The 21,526-nt window shown below is 42.6% G+C and overlaps 1 long non-coding RNA gene across 1 annotated transcript in view; it reads right to left on the bottom strand.

The window, feature by feature from the left end:
* The window catches only part of LOC308578603, a 74,920-nt gene that overhangs the window by 5,505 nt on the left and 47,889 nt on the right, over positions 1-21,526 (bottom strand). Inside the window, exon 2 of the long non-coding RNA XR_014004023.1 lies at positions 6,225-6,311. This is a non-coding gene — a long non-coding RNA (uncharacterized lncRNA). The remainder of the gene's footprint in view (positions 1-6,224; positions 6,312-21,526) is intronic.

Raw genomic sequence — 21,526 nt, 5'->3', positions numbered from 1 at the left:
GTTTGACCACCATGGCTTAGGAATATGGGCAATTGCTCCCCACTCTGAACTATATATAGTGATATGGTGTTCAGGTTCAGAGTTGTCAGCAATGTGGAGAAATATTTTGGAAAGGGGAGGACGGGGGAAGACGAGGACAATATCGTCTTCCAGAGGATATCCCTGTTCATCTAACTGCAAATATATAACACTCGCTTCCCTTGACTGAAATAAGTACAACCATCTGGCTATTTCTGAAATTGAAGTTAACTACTGGTGACCCTTAAATCTTGAAGAAGAAAAATGATTCATAAAAAGTGGAAACTTGGAAGCATGCACAGCAAGAATCAATCCACGCAGTGTTTATATTTATTTGAATGCACCATCTTTTCTTCACTCTCTGTCTTCTGACCGAATCCCTGCAGCCAAGCTGTGACAGCTCAAGTCTTTCCCTGCCAGCCACCATTCAAAGGGGTGTCAGAAATCTAACTAGTCGAAATAGCTTTCCCTATAGAACAGCTGTTGCATGAGCTAAGGCACAACATTGTGCCAAATGCAGATTCTCCTGCTGCTTCACTGGCCGAAAAAATCCACGCAGCAAAGATCTTAATGTTATGTAGGTCACACACACTTTTTTTTTTTTAAAGGGATTTGCTCTCCTTTTGAAAAATAAAGGGACTGCTCCAATAAGAATCAAGGGTAATAAGGTATTTATTAGGCGTTCCTTGAGCTTCTAGATGTAAATAAAATAATAGAGCTATTTGGGGGTCTAATTGGACCAGACATTTCATAATTGTACTGGAAAGAAAAACAGAAAATTTTATGAAACATATTGAATATGCAGAATTTACTGAGTATGGTTTCCATCTGCCAGCAATGCACAAAACATTATGGAATGATAGTTTCATCTGAATACTGTACATCCACAACTGAGATTGCCTCTGTATATTTTCCCCTCTTTGTGATGGCTCTGTACTCCACCGTTTTGTTGTTATTGTTGATATAATTCTCTTTCTTTTCTTCTTTTTACATCTAATTAATTTGTAACTGATGATCAATAAAACACAAATTAAAAAATAATAATAAAAGAAAAGACTCAAGGTCATGGGGATGGTTCTAACTTATGGTAGTTGTAGTCCAACATTCCCCAGAAATCACTGGGCTGGGGGAAGCTGCCTTAAAGAATGACTCTAAGGAGTCTACTCATTGAAATATCCACAGAGCATACAGAAGCGAAGAGAAATGGGGTGGGATGAAAAAAAGCATTTATCCAGTTGTCTTTTTCCATCTCCACTCATGAATTTCTTAAAATGTTCTGGGTCTCTGAGCAACATTAGTCAATCCTACACTTCCCCTATAAATGAAATGAAACCTAAAAACTATACAGTTGGTTGCCAAAGCTTCCAGTAACTGTTATGGAGTTTACTTGTTTTTATAGTATGATATGTTTATTTTATTGTTTCTAAATGTGTTGCTAGTTGCTTGGAAGCCTTTGGGGAAAGTAACATCTTTAATAAATTATTTATTAGTTATTATCATCATCATTTGCCTTCCAGGTGATAAACAATAAAAACAGAAGGGGGGAAAACAGTTAAAAACACAGCCAATAAATAAACAAAAACAATACATAATAGACACTCACAGCAAAGACCCATTTATTCAGCTCAGAAAACCTGTCGGAACAAAAATTTCTTCAACTGTTTCCAGTTGTGGGTCCCTGGCATGCCTCAACATAAATGCTGTTCCACAGAGCAGGGGCAGCCACACTAAAAGCCCTGCTCTGAGCTACTGCAGAGTGAGCTTCTAAGACCTTGGGGACTTGCAGGAGACACCTTCCCACCATGACCTACTAGGTAGTTAAGGGATAAACCAGGGATAACTTCACAAGCAAGTGGTAGTTTATGCCATATGAAACTTAACTGCTGTGTTTTGAACTAGCTGCAGTCTCCAAGCCAACCCCAAGTATAGCTCCACTTAGAGCACATTGCAGTAATCTGTAAGGCTACCAAGGGATGGGCAATAGCAAACTAGCTATATATAAATGTTGCTATATATATATAAAAGATACGATATTCAGATCTTTTCCTATGTTCATTTTTGGTGGGCTTGGAGACTAAGTGAGTTCCGTTGCAGCCGTCCCCAACTTTGTGCTCCCCTGATGCTCCCCATCATCCCCATGCATTGTCCATGTTGGGGAGGGCTTCTGGGAGTACAAAACTTCTATAGGGTACTGGACTGAAAAAGGTTGTTCTGTAGCAGACCAGAGATACACCATAACAAGCAGAGAGACTCAGAGAGAAATGCCATTTCATGACCCCGCACAGCTTTCAATTATTGGAGAGTGACAAGCTAATCAAAGCTCCAAGGAGAAGGCCTCAGAGCTATAAGGCTGGCCACTAGGAGATAACATCTGAATCGTTTTGAATGTCAGTTGTCTTTCTTAGGATGCAGTCTAGCAATTACACTTGAAAACAGGGAAGTATATCCTGTTTCCAGCATCTGCTTCAATCTCCCACCTATCAGCTGGCCTCTCAGGCCATATCTGGCCCTAGCAGAGAGAAAGAGAGCAGCTGAAAGTAAACTCATATGGACTGTATTATTTCCAAAAAGCAACAGGCCAGACAGGTGCAGAACTTGAAGCACCTCCAGAAGTTGCTTGACTACAGTTACTAACTGTACCACTGACCATGAACACTGGGACTGATAGATGTTGTAGTCTAACACTTGGGGGACCAGTCACCCCCCCACACACACCTCTAGGTTAAGGTAAATAATGAAACATGCAGCTACCAGCAATTTACCCCCAGTATATTACCTAATAAGAAGTTTGTAGAGTGCATGAAAGGATTTATTGTTTGATTTGGACTATTTGTTCTACCGACAAGGATCAAGTGCTGTTGTGGCAGGCACCATGGGAGTTTCTGAGGGGTCCCAAGATGAGCAATGCAGTAAGAATGACTCTGAAAGGAGTATGCAGAAATTGATGCCCCCATTGAAGCTGTGATTCCAATGCAGAATCTTTGGTCAGATGAAGAAACTAAATTTCTCTCACCCACTGCATTGATAATGGATAGCTCAGTTAGAGCATGGTGCTGATTACTCCAAGGCTGAAGGTTTTATCCCCGTATGGGACAGCTGCATATTCCTGCATTGCAAGGGGTTGGACTAGATAGTCCTCAGGGTACCTTCAAAATACTACAATTCTATTCTCCTCTTAATTAATATGCAGTGCTGCTTGAATCAGTGACAAAGCTTTCTCTTGCTTTCCCCCCACCCCCTCTGAAATTAAGAACACAAGAAGAGCCTGCTGGATCAGGCCAATGGCCCATCTAGTCCAGCATCCTGTTCTCACAGTGATCAACCAAATGCCTATGGGAAATCAGCAACAGGATCCTAAGGACAAGTGCACTCACACCTCCTGTAGTTTCAAACAACTGGCATTCAGAAGCAAATTTCTTTCAACTGTGAAGGCCAGGGAGACAGCGTTTTGACGGGCAAAAACCAAGATAAAAAATGGTTTAATTTAAAAGTATGCTCTATGACGTTTTAGAACGACATATCTAATATCATTCTAATATCGTTAAACAGGTCAGTGTAGATCCAGCATAGATAGAGATGTCTGGAGGCCCATAGCATACCCGCTAAACTGTCTCAATCTGACCAGGACATCCCAGAATTACACGTCATCCCAGCTTCTTATTGGATCCCAGGATGTCTTGTTTTGGCTTCTGCAAGAGCACAGCCCCATAAGATGCCCTTTTTTGGGGTGGTGCTCTCATGTGACCCCTCTCGCTAGAACATGACCCCCCAAAACATGCATTTGGGAGCCACTCTCATGCGAGTCACACGACTCATGCAGGAGCACGGATGCAAAAGATGCTCTGTGGCATGTTGGAGGGCATGCCACATTTGTCCCTCAGGCCTGACCTTCCTCACTGCTGCTGTTTTGCCTTGGGAAACATCTGCCCCATACTGTGCTACTTGGGGAATTGTCCTCTGAGTTGACCCACATCTGTTTGTTTCTTACATCAGCAGCTAACACTATATGACTGATAAATTCATATATACATAAAATAAAATTTCACTCTCCAGGCCGACAGCAAGACCAAATGTTTCAAAGCTGTCATACAAATGTAAATATGGTCTTCTAATCCATAATATATCAAGGGAGATAGGAAGTAGGGGGAAAAATCAGGGTCAGATTCTCACTATGATAAAAACCAATAAAAACATATCCTTTGGGCTTAGATGGACTGTGTGAGCCAGTTATACTGAATCTCACATCCATGGGTCAACACTCCCTTTGAGGTTGTTGGCAACCTGGTGTGTCAAACACCACACAACTGCAGTCTTCATATTTTATTTAAGCAACTTCAACATATTGATCCAGTAAGAAAAACAATAGTTCCTGGGTTTTTTTACAGTAGAAAGAATGAAAGAAAACACAAAAGTTCATAGCCTTTCACACCAGGAAAAAGAAGCAAACTATGCATGTGGGATCTTGGTTTCTTGTGAATCTTCATAATGGAACACAACAAGCTGCCTTATACTGAGTCAGACATTTGGTCCATCTAGATCAGTATTATTTACACCACAGTTTCCATCTGTGGTGTCCACTTGGGTCTCCATGTGTTTTTGAACTACAACTCCCATCATCCCTAGCTAGCAGGACCAGTGGTCAGGGATGGTGGGAATTGTAGCCCCAAAACAGCTGGAGACCCAAGTCAAGTTTGGACACCCTGGTTTACACTGACTAGCAGCAGCTGTACATGGTTTTAGGCAGGATTTTATCCTTATCCTAGAGCTGTTGGGGATGGAAGCTGGAACTTTCTGCATGCAAAGCAGGTGCCCTACCACTGAGGGATAACCAACATATGAAAAGGAACAGAGACGTCTAGATAAAGATGCTGTCATGAATATAATGGGTTTCCTAAATAATGCCTATATCAGGAGAAGAAACTTGGAAGACATAGGCTGCACTTCTGTACCCTGACCTGTTTGTAAACTCTATTGAGCTCAACAGGACTTCCTTCTGAGTACACTATAGGGCAAAGTTGTGCATGTTGCCACCAATAACGCCCATGTTTGTTTGGTTCTGCTGCATTCCACCCCCGTCCTAATTTCTGCAGTGAGCTGGGGGGAGGGGGCAGTGTTTCTGTTTGGCCCAGCATACAACCAGTTTTACCACACTAGCTATTATAGATCACTCATTCCTCACAATGCACTTTTAAAGAAACATTTCCTTGGGATACAACCATTTTTTGCTTTTTTTTTCAAAAGTTTTGAAATGTATTGTTGTAGCCCATGTGTGGGGACTGTCTGAGCTAAGAGCTGGCTGCATCCCTCCCCTTAATTTCATGCTGTCCTGAGGCATTTCCTAGCAGCTGTTCTCCATTTACTCAATGGGGAGGGCTGTCAAAGAGAGTGGCCAAGCAGGTGGTCCTACAGCAAGGTGCTCCATGCACTTTTAACAGCAGCATCCAACCCTCCCTTCATCACCTGCTTGCTTTGGCAAATAATAACAACAGTCCTGGTAGAAGGAACTAGCACGTGTCTTCACCCACCTTTCCCTCCAGCAGGGATAAAGAACCTGCAGCCTTCCAGATGTTCCTTGGACTCAACTCCCATCAGCCCTAACCAGCACAGTCAATCATCTGGAAAGATGGGAGTTGTAGCCCAATAACATCTAAAGGGCCATCAGTTCCCCATCCCTGCCTTCCCAGGGTAGTTGTCATGGTCATTTAAGAAGATCAGCATCAGAGTAGCAAGAGCTTCAGGATATGGCAACAATACACAGTAATATCTTCTTTGGTTATATACTTTCTCTCTCACACACATGCAATTTGTTGCCTAATGCAATTAGAGTAATTGGCTAATTGTTTGTGGCCTTCAGGTGAATTATCTTGTGGGGTAATGGTCCTTGGTAGAAGAGGATATCATCTGCCTTAGCAAAAGTCTCCAACTCTACCACCACTGTTGGAGGCAGCATGGTTCCAAATACCAGTTGCTGGAAATTGCATGAGAAGAGAGTGTTGTTGCACTCAGGTCATGCTTGCAGTCTTCCCATAGACATCTGATTGGTCACTGTGAGTTTGGGATGCTGGACTAGATGGGCCACTGGCCTGATTGAGCAGGTTCTTCTTATGCTTATGCTCATCCTCATATAATGTAGTGTACACAAAGTAATATGCACACTCCACCTGTAGGCAAAAATGGTGGCCTTGTTGAAATTCTTTCTTGCTTACCACAAATCTTTTATTCTTGGAGGACCTTCAATGCTCACATACATCCCTGTTGCCTTTTTCTCTTCTTCCTTCACAAGGAATACAATTCTGAAAGGGATAGTAATTACCAAATATCCCATGAGATTGCAGGCATCATCGGTTTTCCCTTTGCCCCTTTGAAGCAGAAGACCAAACTGTCCCTTTGAAGCAGCAGACCAAAGGGAAGTGCATGGCAACTGAAGAGCAAACTAGAGATGTGTCTACATGGAAGGAGGTTCTGAAGCATGCAAATTGAGGCATTTTAATGTACCATGAATCAGAAAGCTAAGGTTGCTTTCTAGTCTCACATCTCTTTGTAGCAAAAATCTTTTACTGTCTTGCATCCATTTGCAAAGCAGAGACAAAATCAAGCATGAGCAATGTGTTAAAGAAATCTCTTAATCTCTTTTGTAGGTTTCTCTCCCCTTCGACCTATCAGAACTGAAGATGAAGATGAAGAAGAATGAAAGCATCTGCTAGAAGCTCCAGCAGTCAGTAATACAAACAGTATATACTTTACATTATGCCCCCTTAGCACAATTATAGGGCAGCACTACTCACAGTTTACAATAGAGCCCCAGAGCATTCCCTGTCCTCCAGGTTCACCTGCTGGGTCTTCAATGCCCAAAGGGGATAGAGGTCCATGCTGTGACTCCTCAGGTTGGCTTTACAAAGAAGAAAGTCAAGCAAATTACTGGCTCACTACTGAGCTACCTTAGGGAGGGAAAAACAACTACTACTGCAACACAAAATGCTCAGAAAATTGATCTAATTGAGCAATCTATTACCTTTAAAAATATTGGTGTTTTTTGTTTTTTTACTATGTTATGTGTTTTTGTGTTTTTATATTGTAAACTGCCCTGTGATCTTCTGATGAAGGGTGGTATAGAAATTGGATAGATGATATTGATAGATAGATAGAGTCTATATTCCAGAGGCTGTCATCCACCAAACTCCAACCATCTGGCCAGAGGTTTATCCCACCTCAGTATCACTTTGGGATAATTTTTCTTTGTGGTTCTGCAAGTTCATCTTCTCACTCCCACACTTCATATTTAGCTCTGTCCAAATATAGTTCACAGGTTTTGCTCCAAGTTGGCCTTGAAGTGCCCCCTGACCCAATCTCCATATGGCACTCATATGGTATTGCATTTGGGCTGTCATCAAAGAACACCCAGAGGGGTATGGCAGTGTCCTTCCCAGCCCACTTCCTTCCCACAACAACCTGCAGGAGTCAAGTACAGCAGTCAGACTCATGTCTGTCCATGGCTCCTTCTTCACATATATTCATTACAGTTCTATATATGGAGAGATTCCGCATGGCGAGCTCCACCAATTAACTAAGAGAACTAATATTTCATGGCAACAATACATAACTATTACATAGATGATTAAAAAGTCATGTTTTGTCTTTCCTTGCATTACTGTTACTACAGATGTTGCACCAGCATAATACCCACTCCAGTTCCAACAACCCCCAGTTCACTTTATAGATCTTGTGCAACCAGTTTCCTTCAATCAAATTTTCACTGTAATCCTTCTTCAACATTATTGTCAACTTAACAACTTCCATCTGTCCCCATTTCTTGTTTGGTTTGTGTGTATCTTCCTAATCCCTTGCAAAGGGTGTGTGGGTGTGTGTCCCAGTGTCTCCTGAAAAGTGTTATAAAAGTGCTTCAAATGCATACTGTAAATATAGCCTCTGTCTAGGAATATGCTTGCACATATGTATATCTATTATTTACTGCTCTCCCAGCGTAATTTCCATGGAGGGGAGAAGACTCAATGGCATGTTAGGGAAGGCCTCTGTGGGCACATGCACACCTGCTCACCATATGTTGGTGACAATGTGGGGAAAGCCTATCTCGGATGTTTAGTTCTCATTCATTCAAGTTCCTTTGTGTCTGGGGCAACATGTCTCATGGGCACCAGCTCATGGGAGCCAAGCCCTTTTGCTACCCCCCTATTATTTGGGTGAGGACCAGGGCCCCTCAATGCTCAAAAAGCATGGAGGTGAAATGCAGATCTGAGCATGGCATGCCTCCAGTGGCCAGCTCCTCCTCCTGCCACAGAGGAGAAGGGGGGTTGAAGCAACCTCCCACTGGTGACAGCACCAGTTGGAGGCAGAGAAGCAGCTGGCCATTAGGCCGCACAGCCGTCATGTTGAGCTCCTCCCCCAGCTGCTCCTGATGTCCTGATGTCATGTGCACAATGCCCCCCCCCCACTTTCCCTCACAAGCTGGCACCTCTGACATCTATGCTATATATTTAAAGCACTATAATACCACTTTTACAGTCATGGCTTCCCCTGAAGAATTATGGTAATTGTAGTTTGTTACAGGTGCTGAGCATTGTTAGGAGGCTCCCTGTTCTCTTCCCATAGCTACAATTCCCAGAGTTCCCTGTGAAGAGGAATTGATTGTTAAGCCGCTCTGGGAATCATAGCTCTGAGAGGGGAATAGGATTCTTCCAACACTTTGCAGCACCCTTAACAGACTAGAACTCCTACGATTCTTTGAGGGACGCCATGACTGTTTAAAGTGATAAATCAGTGCATTAAATGTATGGTACAGTATAAAGCTGCTTCTTATCTTCCTAAACTTTAGAACAAGATTTCCTCCCTCACATGCATATTTATGCAGATTTAATCATCTAATTATTTAGATAACATTTCTTTGATTAATTAACTTGGATGTTGTTGTTAGTGGTGGAATGTTTTTATTGAAATTCACTAAAGCTCCATATCTTATAGGTACAAGCATAAAATAAGGCTGTTGCAATCAAAGAAAAAGAAAAAAGAAAACACAAGAAGAATATACCTGCAATCCATGATGTTAAAAGTATCAGCAAAAGATTCCTGCATTGCAAGGGGTTGGACTAGATTACCCTCATGGTCCCTTCCAACTCTACAGTTCTATGATTCTATGGTTCTATGATTAGTTACTGTTCTTGAGAGAGCAGAGGATGCCATGCTGCTGCTGTTCTTGTTGCTGTTCTTCTTGTTACCTGCCCTTCACCAGGGTAACAGGGTAACAACAATTTAAAAATCAATATTAAAAACAGTTAATGCATCTCACAGTCACAAGAATAGGGTTGTCCTAAAACACACACCTCAGGTGTCAAAGGCTAAGGTCACATAGAAATAGCCAACAGAGGCTGTGAGCTATCTTGCTGTGAAATTGTACATATGTTTTATTCAAAAACAAGTCCCTCTAAGCTAAATAGGGCTTTATCCTGATAAGTCAGGGTTGGGCCTGCAGCCTTTTTTTTTTTTAGATAAATTTTATTTAGATAAATTTTATTTCTGATATACACTCTTTTAAAATCACAAACTTTCCAAAAAGAAAAAACACAAAAATAAACAAATATAGACAATAAAACATCAAAACGTAAATACATTTCTCCAAAAGTACTAATTATCATATCGTCATTCTGACTTCCCTCCACCACGATTTAAGCTATATCACATTAATAACCTTCTTGCAGTTCCTTCTTTCAACTTTTGTCTTTACTTCGCAGATTCTATAGTTCACCTACTGTTATTTTAATATTACCTAAGTTTTTTTCCATGTATGATATAAATTTATTCCAATCATTAATGGGCCTGCAGCCTTAAAATCCTGTGCACCTCTACTCTGAAGGAAGCTCTCATTGAATTCAATGGGACCTATTTCCTGGTAAGTGTGTAAAAAAAACCCCCAAAACCCCCAGCTTGACTGTGTCAGAATGGCAATAGTAAACTGCTGTTGTGCACCAACCAGTGGCGTAGCGTGGGGGGTGCAGGGGGGGCCGGTCGCACCGGGCGCAACATCTGGGGGTTAGGGTTAGGGTGCGCAAATCCACGGGTTAGGGGGTGCAAATTACTTGCCTTGCCCCGGGTGCTGACAACCCACGCTACGCCACTGGCACCAACTCCACCTTTAGGGACAAGAATCCTTACAAAAGACAAACTGCATTTAAATAGCTGCCCCCTCTCCTCCTTTGGGTGGTATCTGTTTCCTTTTTTGTACAATTCTTTACAAATATGGAGACAGCCTAACTGGCAAGGAAAAGAAGAAGAAGTAGAAATGCTGAGCAACTGGGCTACATATTATGGGCTATCTGTGTGTGCAGCACCTTCTGTCCACATGAAATGGGACAGAAGACAATAAGTGTGCTGCACACAGCAGATGTGGTTTCTTTTCAGCTGTTGTCAGTGACTGGCTGCCCAATAGCATTCCAGAAATTAGATTGCTCCTCACTTCAAGCCATTACCGAGTAATTAAATATAACATCAAACAAGAGCCTCCTTTGTCCTAGATATTAAAAAATAAAATGAAGGCAAGGGAGGTGAAGAGCAGTCCTACATTAGCCCAGGATTAGAAGCCCCTGTGAATCTCAGCATGGTAATCTAACAGAGCTGATAATAGAAGGAAAGAGATAACAGAAAGAAGAATGAAACAGCAGGAAGGAGAAAAAATCGCTGGTGGAAACCGGCAATTCTGGAATTGTTATTGAAGTGATACAAGGGAAAGACATTTCATGAAATGTTATGTCCTGGTTCTAAAAGCTGGAAGCAAGCTGGGAATCAGGAGGAGGGGTGGTGTGTGCAGATTGCAAGTTTTGGTTTGGACCCCTATCTGGTTCTTTTGTAAGACAAACTGATTTGGCTCAGCCCAATTTGGAGGTTGTACAATTCAATTGTGGGGTCTGAGCTCTCTTTGTTCTCCCACATGTACAATCCCTATTCTCCCCACTCACCCACTGATTTAACGGGGGGAGTGAGATCCTATACCTTTAAAGCTTTTTTTGGAGGGGGGCGTTTATTTGGGGGGTTTTGTCGTTTAATAAGTTTTATGTGTAGGAATTCTCCAAGCATAACAATAGGAAAGCCCTGAGGTCCATGTACAAATTGTAGGTCCATATCATTATGCTACAGACTTGGGATTATAGAGACAGCCCATTTCAACATTTGCATGAGAAACACACCCTGAGGTGGCAATTGCAATTCTACAGGATAGTTTCAAGGGACTGTGATAAATGTCACTCTCTCTGTTCCTTCAGTCACAAATAGTAGCTGTGAAACGTACCTCAGTTCTTCTGCCGACTAATGATAATACTTTTGCATACAGAAAGGTATGGCATGCTATCACTTCATTGTCTGCAACCCACTTGGCTTATATCTAAATGAATTAAAGGAAGCTAAGGGGTATGTCACCCATCTGTTCACTGGGTTGGATCCAAGCTTCCCATCATGCTTAAAGTAGATACATTGTTGCTAAAGTGAGTTCAATTGTTCTGCTCTATGCATGATAAAATCTGGTTCCAAACCATTATGTGTGAGGTGATGCTTGGTGACATGAAAATTTTACCTATGCAATTACTGGAATTTCACTTGTGCAAGTCAGCATTGGGTATGAACAGGAAGAACATACTTATGCAAATCAGTCCAAAGTGACCCCCTGCAAGTAGCAAACCTCAGAGAATGGAAGCAATGGATAAGAAACCAATAAACTTAACCAAGGCCAAATTCTTACATCTAGTTAACTTCCAGCACTCTGGGAAACATTCCACAGCAAAAGGAGTCTATTGCCAGAAAGATTAATGAGCATTTCCACAAGGAAGCTTGTAATTTTAAACTTGTTATATAATTACAGGTAATGCTAGGGTCAGTTCCTTCCTTGCTTTTATTCAAGGAGATAGGTAGGCAGAACAGTTACTCAGGGGTCAGTTGGAAAGAGAGGGGGAGGCAATACAAGGAATGACAGACAAGCTGTAGCAAAAACAAAAATGGACCACATGATGGTTATTATAAAGAATGATGTCTTTAAGAATAAAGCCCTCAAGGAATGGGAAAAACAGTGGGAAGATTTTAAAATGCACACCAAACTGGTCTCCATACATATAATTTGTTGGAGTGCTTTCAGCTTCACCTAGCAAGGCCCCTAGATTTGCTCCTGGCAAAAAAATAATTAGTGGAGTGAGTTCTGTTGTCTCCTCTCATTAGCCAAGTGGGAACACTTTAGCACTTCCTACTTAGCTCTTGTTTCATAAGCAGGTGGCAACAAGCAAAGGGCTAATGAGAAGAAAACGCTAAGGCTGATTCTCCTGGTAACTTTTTTTTTGGGGGGGGGAGTATTGTTATTTATCCAAAAGTAAATATGTAATAATGTTTATGCACAGTAGAAGAGATTATTCTAGTGATAACTGAAAACAAAGTGAGCATTTTGCTAGACTACCAGCAGCCTAGAAGTCAGATGATGTGACTGTTTCTTTGCAAGGCAGAACAATTTTATTTTAGCATGAAGTCCCAGTGTGTACCCATTGGTTGGACTTGCAGAGAGATGGGCCAAAGTTCAGTGGTAAAGCAGAAGGTCCCAGGTGCAATCCTGGACATCTCCAGATAGGATTAGGAATGCCCCATGTCTGAAACCCTGGAGAGACACTCCAAGCCAGGGTAGACAATGCTCATCCAGATAGACTTATGGTCCGAATCAGGATAAGGCAATACAGTGGTACCTCGGGTTACATACGCTTCAGGTTACATACGCTTCAGGTTACAGACTCTGCTAACCCAGAAATGGTGCTTCAGGTTAAGAACTTTGCTTCAGGATAAGAACAGAAATCGTGCTCCGGTGGTGTGGTGGCAGCAGGAGGCCCCATTAGCTATAGTGGTGCTTCAGGTTAAGAACAGTTTCAGGTTAAGAACAGACCTCCAGAACGAATTACCATAAGTACTTAACCTGAGGTACCACTGTATCCTTTGTTCCTTTATATAGTAGGCATTTCACTTTGTGTGCCTTTGTCACGTTGGGTTTCTGGTGAAGTATTTCACCCTGTTCTCCCGGGGGTGTGGACTCTCTCAAACACACACTCTCCCTTTTGGTTTTCTACAATCAAGTGTGATGTCATTTTCATGAAATGATAGATTATAGATAGATGACAGATAGATATGGGGAGGAATTTGTTTAGTGAACTTTGCACAGTAGACTGGTCCAATTCATCACTCTTGTACTTGCTTACAAACCATAATGCAACTCCCAATTGGATTTTGCAGCATTTCTCTGGGAACTGGGAACTTTAAGCATGCGAAAAGAGTGCACAAAAATATCAATTTTATAAAAGATGCATGCAAAATGTGTGTTTTACTGTTGAATGCATTGGGCAGCATTGAAAAGTGTGTGTTTTATATCAAAAGTCGAAATCTTACGTAAGAAGTGCATACAAAATGTACACAAAGAGGTGGAACAGTATACAATGGTAAGGAATGAGATATAGCAGGACAGAACAGAAAGCAACAATCCAATGGCTGAGTGCCAGAGGGAGCAAACAGGGATGGAATAAGTTGCTCAACCCATCCCAACTTCTAATAAAGGAATTTAAACCTCTAAACCTTGTGAGTATGAAATGGAGAGTCTATTATAGTGCCTGTAAAAGAAAAAGAAGATGTTGGCTCTGTCTGGCCATCGGCCAAGGATTTTGCCTTGCACTAAACCTCCAAAGGCTACTTAATGACTTTAATATCAACAGACACATTTGGTGTGCATTCCAAACTTCACCCTAAGGGGAACCTCAATAGAAAACAAAAATACTGAATTGCTAGCATGTGTGTGTGTGCACACACACACACACACACACACACTTTAACCACATCTTCCTACAGAGATTGTGTGATCAGGCAGTGACAGCCCCAGCCATCAGGGATCATAAGGAAGGAATAAAGACTCTGACGTTATATGGAATTAAAATTAGGCCAAAACTTTATTAAACTTCCTGATGTAGGAAGACCTTTTTTTTAAAAAAAAAAAAAAATTATTGGTTTTTCCACTTTTATAAAGACAAAACACACACAAAAAAGACACAAGACAAGAACATGTATAAATTCCGAAAATCCTAGTTTCCTAACCCTATTCCCAGACTTCCCCCACCCCCCCTCGTGCATCCCAATTCCCAAGATTGTGTCAGCAATTTGGTGGTTCTCCTCTTAACCATCTTATTACCTTTTTTATAAAGAAAATATAGATTTTTCCTAAGTTGGACTCAAGTTCTCTTCCATCGATTTCTCATTTTGTCTTAATTAAAAGTCATATTAACTAAACCTAAAGGTCTTGAGTGTTTTTAAGATTCTCTTCTTCCCTCCCTCCCATCCCCGGTTTTTGTCCCTTCCCAATACATATCCAGAATAGCAGTTCTTAGCCTGGGTTCCTCACGTCTGAGGCTTTCAAGTCTCTTTCAGTCCCTCTCCGCCGGTCTTGTTGGTAGTCCTTTATGTCGGTCATCAAGTCTGGAAAAAGTTCTTTCGCCATCAAACCATATTCTCTTCCCACAAGGACATTTGAAAGCCACTGCTGAAAAGTTTCCACAAATCCTGCATCTTCAAAATCAAAGTCAGAATGGAGGCCCCAATCATATTTCTTTGTTTTAAGTTCCTGTGTTCCATAGACTCCCGGGGCCTCCTCCTTCATCTTCTTCATCTTACGCAGACTTGTGGTAGATGTAATCCAAAAATCTCCTTGCTTGTATTCCACAGATGTCGGCTTTTGGTTATTACTTCCCAGTTTTACTTTCTCTTTTTCTTGTTTAGTCTCTTCCACCTCTTCAGATATCAGTTCCCATTCAGCTGTGGATTCTTTCTCATTCAGGTCCTCAATACATACAGCAGAGCTGCCTGTTCCAGAAGTCAAGGTCATAAGTTGTTTATTCATAGCTAAGCTCTGCTCTTGTAGAATTCCCACCAATTGAAACATCCTTTCGATTTCCACTAGTAACTTTCCATCCACAGCCATTGTATCCATTGTAGTTTCACAGAATTCCCCCTAGGGGGAATCTGGTTACTTATTAGTCTTTTCTCCAACAGTCCTTTAACTTATTTTTATTACTTTGTTTCCAACAATCTTGGTTCAATTGTAGCTCATCTTAGTCCAGAGGGATCTTAAATAGCAATTTTTCCACTCTAAACTGCCCGCTTGACAGCTTTGACAGCTGTCAAACTCCGCAGCTCTTACACAGGCACAGAGACAGGACGCTCCCGGGCCCGGGAGGGGGGGTTGTTTAAAGCAAAAAGAAGGCTTCCCAGTCTCCACTCTCCAGCTCAAAATTTCTTTTAACTAAATCTTGGAAGTTAGTGTCCTTTTTAACTCACCCCTCCAAGGGTAGGCTCTCCAGCTTAGCACTTTGCCGTTGCTTAGATCGTCTGCAAGGGGGGGGGGGTGCGGACTTCCTTTTAGCACACCCCCCGGTCGTCTCCAATTCAGGGTAATGTTTTTAAGATCCAATTCCGTCTTACTCACGGGTTCTTTCTTTTCAGTCCAAATTTCAAGGAAGGAAGTCAGCGCTCTCTGGTCATGGCTCGCGGCTTCACTCCACCGAGGTAGCGATCGACTCTCAGTGCCACGCCGCCCTCCGTATCCTCTCCGCAGCCTTTAAAAAGGCTCTTCGTGGATCGGGGGGGCGCTTAAGGCACCCGCCGAGTCTTCAGTCCGCAGGCTTCCGCGCCTGCGGTTTTTAAGGGTCCCCGCGTCGCCGGCGCGGCAAAGACCCGTCCTCGGTTGAGCCGATTCCCTCCGCAGCTCGGAGGGAATCCGCCATTTCCAAATCGCGCCAACCCGGAAGTGATGTAGGAAGACCTTGGCTTAGGCCTTGGGCGTGGATCCCTCCCAGTCCCCCAGCCAGGGGGAACTGCGGCTCATCAGGGTAAATGGGATATGGGGGTGATCTGCGAGACGTAAGTGTAGCAGGCAGCCAAGCCCCGTATGCAGGGTAGTTCACTGATGACCTTTCAGTGTATGGCCAGTGACACCCATATATATAACCCCTTTAAGAGGGAGACCCTGGAATCGCCGCCACAGGGGGGTGAAACACCTCTTCACGCCCCCCCCTATAGGGAAGAAAAGACTAAAGGATTCCACCCAAGGCCATAACTGTCAAAGTTGTGACCAATTGCTATGGGAAAGACAAAACCTGCCAATGCAGGAAAATTTCTTCCTGGTCCTTCAACAACAACCAGTCAAAGACCACAGCAGCGCCCACTAAACAGGAAGAAATAGTTAACCTGCAAACAAGAAACATTAAACAAAGGGAGGGTAGGGAGGGTGAATCTCCAGAGCCGACTGCCTGACTATTGTTGGCTTCACCCCCTATTTATAAATGGGGCTGGCCCTACCTCCCAGCAAGAAACTTGATTACTGAGGCTGGGCATGAACCTCCAAAAATTAGCACTGGAAGGCAAGCCAGCCCCTGTTTGCCAGTAAGCTCCCTGGGAACTGTAGCACCATGCGTGATCCCGCAAAGGGCACCCACAATGTAAAGTGTGAGTGCTCATTATCTATATAATCACTGTATATTTATGCTTTTTAAAATGTAGTACCTCTGACCTCAGAGTTTACACACATATTTGATAGTTTTCTTAGTCTTTGTGCCTCTGCAGAACCAGGGTTGTCTATGTTGTTAGGTTTGTGGTGGTGGTGGTGGTGGTGGTGGTGGTGGTGGTGGTGAGGATTACCATATAAAAGGAGAGCAAAAGTGTCAGGAATGTGCAGAGCAGTCCTATGGCTGTTTATTTGGATGTCATTCCCATTGAGTTTGATGGGACACTACCTAAGAGGTGTTCACACATTACATTCTGTGTAAAACCTCTGTACACAAATAGATGAGCTTCACAGTTGTTCAAATGCAAGGTACAAGGAGTGTTGAGTCTATGGACACAACAAAGTTGTACAAATCAGTCATCATGAAGGAGAAGGCCATTCATGGAGGAAGAGGAGGCTGTACTCTGCCTCCAAGGCTGAAGGCAGTAATATTTCTCAATGCCAGTTGCTGAAAATCATGGAAGGGAAGACTACTCTCATGATTGTGGGTTTCCCAAAGGGATCTGGTTGTCTACTTTGAGAAGAGGATTCTCAAGAGGGTGATTGACCTGATCCAGCCAGGCTATTTTTAATGGCCAGGGCTCCCCCCCCCCATACGTGTGTTTTACACACACACACACACACAGTGGGCAGTATCCTATGTAGTGTTTCTGCTAGTATTACTGAGAGAACGTTTAGCTGTGCTACATCCTCCTCCTTTTCCCCCCCCCCCCAATATTCCCACACACCTACATCTGTTGTGGAGTTTTCCCTATGCCTCTGCAAGAGATTTGGGAAGGGGGTGTGTGTGTGCATGCACAAATGTGCACACACAAGTAGAAGACAAGGAGGGAAAGTTCTCTTGAGCTGGCAGAAGCACTTAGTCGCATACCAATGTACCGTATATATTTGAAACCTCTAAATAAATGCTAGGTACAGTATTATTCGAAGGGATGCGGGTGGCGCTGTGGGTTAAACCACAGAGCCTAGGACTTGCCAATCAGAAGGTCGGCGGTTTGAATCCCCGTGACGTGGTGAGCTCCCATTGCTTGGTCCCTGCTCCTGCCAACCTAGCATTTCAAAAGCAAGTCAAAGTGCAAGTAGATAAATAGGTACCACTCCGGCGGGCAGGTAAACAGTGTTTCCGTGCACTGCTCTGGTTCGCCAGAAGCAGCTTAGTCATGCTGGGCACATGACCCAGAAACTGTATGCCGGCTCCCTCGGCCAATAAAGTGAGATGAACGCCGCAACCCCAGAGTCGGTCATGACTGGACCTAAAGGTCAGGAGTCCCTTTACCTTTACCTTTATAGTATTATTCTACAGTAGTAGCTCGGGTTACAGATGCTTCAGGTTACAGACTCCACTAACTCAGAAATAGTACCTCAGGTTGAGAACTTTGCTTCAGGATGAGAACAGAAATCGTGCAGTGGCAGTGCAGCAGCAGCAGGAGGCCCCCATTAGCTAAAGTGGTACCTCAGGTTAAGAACAGTTTTAGGTTAAGAACAGACCTCCAGAACAAATTAAGTTCTTAACCCAAGGTACCAGTGTAATAGCATAACGGTAGCAGAAATCACAAGTCCTCAGCCCTTGTGGAAGAGAAATATTTGGATCAACTTTTTAAAGGCAGGAAAGCATTTGGAGAGTAAGGTTCCTCAGGAACGGAATTCCAGTCTTAAGATGCCACAACTGAACTGATTCTTGATATCACTATCCAGATATCCTAAAATGAGGAAATCTTATACCTACTTAGTGTGGTGGTACAAATGGATTTCCTGCTGTTAGGAATGTTGGCAGTCACTCTGACCAGCGTGTGGAGATGGTGCCATCTTCCTAATGCACATGAATTTCACCAATAAGGATGGCAAATGCAATTTACTTTAATTGCCTGATGCTCTGCACTGATGTATCATCACATTAGATCAGGAAGCAAAAGCCAGATTTCTCAAAGTGAGTTCATGTGCCTGCTTTGCTTTTTTATTTGTTCAACAGTGGGTCAAACAGTCATTTGATTTGTTTGGCCATAAGCTGTACCACCATCATCATCATTACACTGCTTAATGCTAGAGTAGGCTTCTAAACAGTTTACAAACTATAAAGGCAATAATAAACAGAACCATTAAAATATAACTTTCCACATTCAAAATGCAGAATAGAAACAACACCATTAAAACAATAAAGCAATCATGAAAGGCAGGAAGTCCAGATCAAGAAGTCAAGGCAATGCCTGTGAAAAGAGATGCAACTTGAAACGTCATTATAATGCCAAGAGTTTAGGAACTTCTTTTCTCTCACATTTTGGTTAAAGATTAACTATACTTCACAGTTGCAGATTCTTTTTCTTTCTTCCTTAGAATAAGAAAGGGGGAAGACTCTTGCTTAATGGTAGAGCAGGTGCTTTCCAGGCAGAAAGTCCCAGGCTCAATCCCCAGTCATAGCTTGGGAGAGACTAGGGATGGACAAATCTGCTCATTTCAATTCCTTCTGTTGCTCATTTTTCCAGTCTTAAAACCAGTTCTTCACACTTCCATTGCAATTTGTGATGTGTGTGTATATTTAAATCAGGGTTTCCCAAACTTGGGCCTCCAGTTGTTTTTGGACTTCAATTCCCATCATCCATGGCTTCTGTTCCTGCTGGTTAAGGATGATGGGAGTTGTAGTCCCAAAACAGCTGGAAACCCAAGTTTGGGAAACCCTGATTTAAATCCTCATGAAAATGTTAAAGCCCTATACATCTAGGTACCAGGATAGCTAAGATTGTCTCACGTCTTATAAACCCAGCTGATCACTGCAGGTGTGAGTCTCCTACAGATACCATTATATAGTTAGGTCCATGCCACGCAATGTAGGAATTGGGAATTGGGCCTTTATTGTTGCGATACATCCCCTTCGGAATCACCTCACCTTGAATATTAGACGCCTTTGTTGTCTTTTTAATGCCTGCTGAAGACCTTCCTCTTTCAACAAACCTTTTAAGCTGAGAACTATTCCAGTGCACATCAAAAGTTCTTAAGATGTTTCGATTGATTGATTTCTTGTTATTTGCCACCCTAGGCTCCTTTAGGAGTCAGGGCCAGATAGAAATTTAATTAATAAATAATAACACTCTCTCTCTCTCTCTCTCTCTCTCTCTCTCTCTCTCTCTCTCTCTCTCTCTCTGGATCTTGCAGTGCTTGTACATCTTAACATTACATTTACTACTCTGAAATACAGTATTTTTTGCTCTATAAGACTCACTTTTTCCCTCCTAAAAAGTAAGGGGAAATGTGTGCGCGTCTTATGGAGCGAATGCAGGCTGCGCAGCTATCCCAGAAGCCAGAACAGCAAGAGGGATCACTGCTTTCACTGCACAGCGATCCCTCTTGCTGTTCCGGCTTCTGAGATTCAGAATATTTTTTTTCTTGTTTTCCTCCTCCAAAAACTAGGTGCGTCTTGTGGTCTGGTGCGTCTTATAGAGCGAAAAATACGGTATCTATTGGCATTGAAGAGGTGGTTGCTTAACTGGAAATTTTCAATTTGTATTCTTCAAACAAACCCTTTCTGCAAGTTTACTCACTGCTTTGAGCTGAGGACTGTATCATTACATTTTGGGACAGTGTGTTAACTGAAGGATAACTATGTACTGATGATTTTATATTGGAGGTTGCCGCCCACACACTTCGGCTGTGCTTGCTGCTGATGTGGTGGCTCCTCTGTAAAACCGCTTTAAACAGCTTGAAGCAGAGTTTCTTCCAGGCGGCAGATGACAAGAGACTACGAGACTTGTGCAAAATACTCAGTCAAAGGTTACTTTATTTATTTATTGGCTGGTTCACAAGCATTTTAGTTGTGACTATATACAAATTGATTTACATAACATCCTTCTGCCACAGTATAAACTCACAGTGTGTGGGTACTCTTTCCTCGTGCAGGCAAGTGCAACCTGCAACTTTCTCTTTTTTATTTCCGCCCCCAGCTGTAACTAATCAGCCTGGAATGTCACTCCTAACTACAGTGGTACCTCGGGTTACATACGTTTCAGGTTACATACGCTTCAGGTTACAGACTCTGCTAACCCATAAATAGTACCTTGGGTTAAGAACTTTGCTTCAGGATGAGAACAGAAATCGTGCTCTGGTGGCACGGCAGCAGTGGGAGGCCCCATTAGCCAAAGTGGTGCTTCAGGTTAAGAACAGTTCCAGGTTAAGAACAGACCTCCAGAACGAATTAAGTTCTTAACCTGAAGTACCACTGTATTAAAGAAAACTTCTTTAAAGCTACAAGCACCTTTATATGTTTCTTTGCAGAATGACTTCCTAACATTTTATTAGTCCAGGAAGTGTGAATCAGATCAGTTCACTTAAAAATGTAGATTGAGCAACTCTAATTTTGAAAGGATTTGTAATACACATCAGCAGACTTTAGGTGTGTAAGTATTTACCTGAAACGTGAGCAAGGTGTTGGCAATGTGAAACATCAATTGGTTCAGGCTGGTGGCTTCTTTGCTCTTTTTTTTCTTTCTTAACTTGCCAATACAGTGGTACCTCGGGTTACATACACTTCAGGTTACAGACTCCACTAACCCAGAAATAGTACCTCTGGTTAAGAACTTTGCTTCAGGATGAGAACAGAAATTGTGTGGCGGTGGCGCAGCGGCAGCGGGAGGGCCCATTAGCTAAAGTGGTACCTCAGGGTAAGAACAGTTTCAGGTTAAGAACGGACCTCCGAAACGAATTAAATTCTTAACCCAAGGTACCACTGTAGTTGTTTATGACTTCTGAACACTCACAGGAAGCACAGTGAAGGAAGAACCACCCCAGACATGCTGGTTGTATACAGCAGATTGCTTGCATTTGGACCATATGTGCTGGTTGGCACAAATTCATAAACCTTTCCCCCTCTGACAAAAATGAGAGAAAGAGAGAGAGAAAGAGCACGTACCCAAGAATTTGAGACTGCCTGTTAGAGGCAGGATGGGTGTT

This window comes from Podarcis bocagei (assembly GCF_964188305.1).
Source record: "Podarcis bocagei genome assembly, chromosome: Z".
Taxonomy (NCBI): Eukaryota; Metazoa; Chordata; class Lepidosauria; order Squamata; family Lacertidae; genus Podarcis; species Podarcis bocagei.
Note: the sequence above shows the minus strand (reverse complement) of the source record. Positions and strands in the feature narration are given on the sequence as shown.